At 35.3% G+C, this 3232-nt stretch overlaps 1 protein-coding gene across 4 annotated transcripts in view; it reads right to left on the bottom strand.

Moving 5' to 3' along the window:
• Positions 1-2975, bottom strand: part of LOC125047696 (inhibitor of nuclear factor kappa-B kinase subunit epsilon-like) — a 25195-nt gene extending 22220 nt beyond the window's left edge. For 2 of the 4 annotated variants that reach the window (XM_047646078.1, XM_047646095.1), the window contains exon 1: positions 2820-2974. The gene's annotated coding sequence lies outside the window, so the exon portion shown is untranslated. Of the gene's footprint in view, positions 1-1680; positions 1700-2819 lie in introns of those variants that run through there. The other 2 variants (XM_047646070.1, XM_047646087.1) reach the window with 2 other exon arrangements.
• Positions 2976-3232: the final 257 nt, after the last annotated feature.

Here is a 3232-nt window from a genome sequence, read left to right on the forward strand (position 1 = left end):
CACAAGCATATATACAGTTCTTAGTATTGGTCAATAAATGTGAATATGCAAGTGTAACAAGAATAATATTAATAATCATAAAAAAAACAAAAAAAACAGTAATAACAGTAAATGATAAAAATAAATTTTGCAAACATGAACTGACAGATTAATTGTAACAACACCACTACAACACATGCATTATATCATTCAGTGCACTGTACTGCATAAAAAGCTAAGCACAGACAGATGCCGTTTTTTTTCCTTCAACAGGCAATATCCTTCTATTAAGCTATAGCAAGTTCAACCAGTTTAAGCATTTCTATAAATTCTTTTTCTCAACTTTTATCCAGTGATAAAATTCATGATTAATCTTGTGTAGGAAAGGATGAATAGCATAAAACTTCCATGCTAAGACTAGAATCTGGCTAATGTTGAGAATCAAAATATCTGATTCATTTTAGTCTGGTAGGATAACTCCATTTGCAATACTACAAACCATGCTTAATCTCTCCTGTGAATCTTCATGTGAATCACCAGAATCGAAATTTCTCCCCTTTTCCTCCTGAATCAAACAGGCTCATGAAACCAAGGACAATGCCTGGGTCCTAGACAACCCTTTTCATTACCTTAAACCATGGCTTTTCATTGATAAGCTTGAGAACACCTGACACACCATTCAGTGACCAACTTTACAGTTCTTTCTTCACTCCATCAAAAGAATTAGCAACTGACTCCTTAAGGGTAATTGTATTCCCAACAGGCACAAGGGCCAGTTACAGATTTTTTTTTTTTTTTTTTTTTTGATGTATGGATGGATATCAGCAATATATGAGTGCAAAAACAATGAACACATTAACATAACAATGGGCTTTAGGCTTTTATTAGAGCACCATCTGCAATGGAGGTCATAATTGGCCACAGAATGGGGCTTGCCACTAATAAGAGATCCATGTGTAAAACATACATAAATATATGGTTTTATTGTCATTATTATTAGCATGAGGCATACTCACTTAATTACAAAAGTCCCACATAGATGTATAAAAAAAAAAAAAAAGTAGAAAATGTTATAGTTATTGTATAGCTCAAAATATCACAGATCAAGTGCTACCATATAATTTTTGTCTGAATCTATAAAGACCCCCCTAAAAAATATAATAATAGAAATAAATTCCTTTGTTTATAATGCACATATAAGGCAACTAATAAGACAAATATATGTATTGGAAAAACAGCCACAGTTAATCTTTAAAGTATGGAGCTAAGACAAACAAAGATGATATTCTTGAAGAGGACAAAAAATTGTAGTCGTCAGTACAAGAAATAATCTCCAGAAATGAACAGCAACACCAAAAATAAAGGGAAAGGATCGTGGAAAACACTGCTCACAGTTTCAGCTCATACCAACGTGAAGACAATGTTTGCTGGAGGGGTACTGGGGAGGGGGGGGGCAGAGACCCTCATCAACTCTCCTCTTGGGCAGTTGCCCAGACTTGGTAATTTTTGTTATTGAATAAAGTTTGTCATGTGGAGTTGGGGACTTAAATTACCACAACCACTTTCACTTACTATGGAAATTAACATATATCATAGCAAATAACTACTAGAGACTACCATTTCTGGACATTACTATGTCATGAAACAACAGCATGAAAGCAATGTATTTGGTATAAATATATAGAATAAGACTGCACATACCAGCACTTCAGCCTCTCTTCTTTACCCTCCTGCACAGCCTACAAGCCTCCACAAATTATATTCTGCAAGATGGACAAGTTTCCTATTTGAAGATAAACAGCCAAGGAGGTCAACAAGCTCTACTTTGTGAGAAAATACATGGTGGAGCATCACTCACCTTTGCAACCGTGCAAAGTGTAGATGTTACAGCATTACTGAACTTAGGTACATAAACAAAAACTCAAAGAGTCTTACATGGGACTACAATCTTCCCTTATTAGTTTAGACAGAAGAATATTGTAATATGTGTTCTTTACAGTAATTACCTTAGTTTTGCTCTTTGCTTGTGTGATCTATTCTACCTCTCCCCTCTCTTGGGGGAAGGGCAACTGACCATGGAATCAATTCTGATACTAAGAACACAGTTTCTAATACACTAACCATTGTGCTAGGAATAAAGTTACATAATTGGGACCTAGATGTGATATTCAATTGACAGCACTTCAAAAGATAAACAACTAATCATTAAATAAAAGTAAGGGAGCTAAACTTCAAGACTTTAAAAAGAATGATAAAAATGTAACATGCCTGCTTCCAGTCACAAAGGAAAGAAGCATGCACTGAACCAAATAATTCAGCAGACACTATCATATCTTAGCAAAATAAATCATAGACACATCACAAATAAATGAACCTGACACTTTGGACACAGGAAGTCAAATGGCAGCAACTGATCTCGAATATCAACAAGTATACAATAGCTATCACAGTTACAGAACATTTTTCTTCCATACAGTCTTATGGGGAACATTAATCATCATAGCAGCTACGTGAAAAAGGCCCTGATGATTTTGTATTTCCAGATACTTAACATTTCAGTAATACATGATGTAACAAAGATTATAGCTTTGCAATCACGTGATACCTATCTCATTTTCCACATTTCTATCCAGACTGAAACTTACATTCCTGATCGTCTTCAAAAGAAAACTCACAACCGTGAGATATGGTCAAGACCTACAGCTTGGAACATTGCTTACGAGTTCATGACAAAAGCTACGATTCCTTCCCTGCAAATGTAAATAAACAATCACCATGGTTAGGTTCAGAGAGAATCCTTCACTCAATAACACCTCCAAAATACAACTGATCTTACTAACTTGTACTACGAAACTTTTCTCAAGAGGAACTGCAGCTTTGGGAGATGACTGTAGCGACCGAGGGGCCTTGAGCGAGCCAGTCAACCGCAGTCACTCACATCCGCCAAGGCCAGTAAACAAACAGTCAGCTGGCGACACGTTTTTACTCGGGAGGAGATTTTTACTTTGGAGTGATTACACTCGCTTTACGTAGTATGTTTTTTTTTTTTAATTACTTAATTGTTTATATTTTGCTGGAGATATATATATTCTATACTTGTTTTGAATTATGTATTTTTTTTTCTTAGCGGCGCTTTACACAATCCCGATTAAAAGTACAAGAACGTATAGAGAGAGAGAGAGAGAGAGAGAGAGAAAACACTTGAACGATGGATATGTTTAATACATGAATAGTTATGTGTATGTTTATACAT

This window comes from Penaeus chinensis, chromosome 4 (assembly GCF_019202785.1).
Source record: "Penaeus chinensis breed Huanghai No. 1 chromosome 4, ASM1920278v2, whole genome shotgun sequence".
Taxonomy (NCBI): domain Eukaryota; kingdom Metazoa; phylum Arthropoda; class Malacostraca; order Decapoda; family Penaeidae; genus Penaeus; species Penaeus chinensis.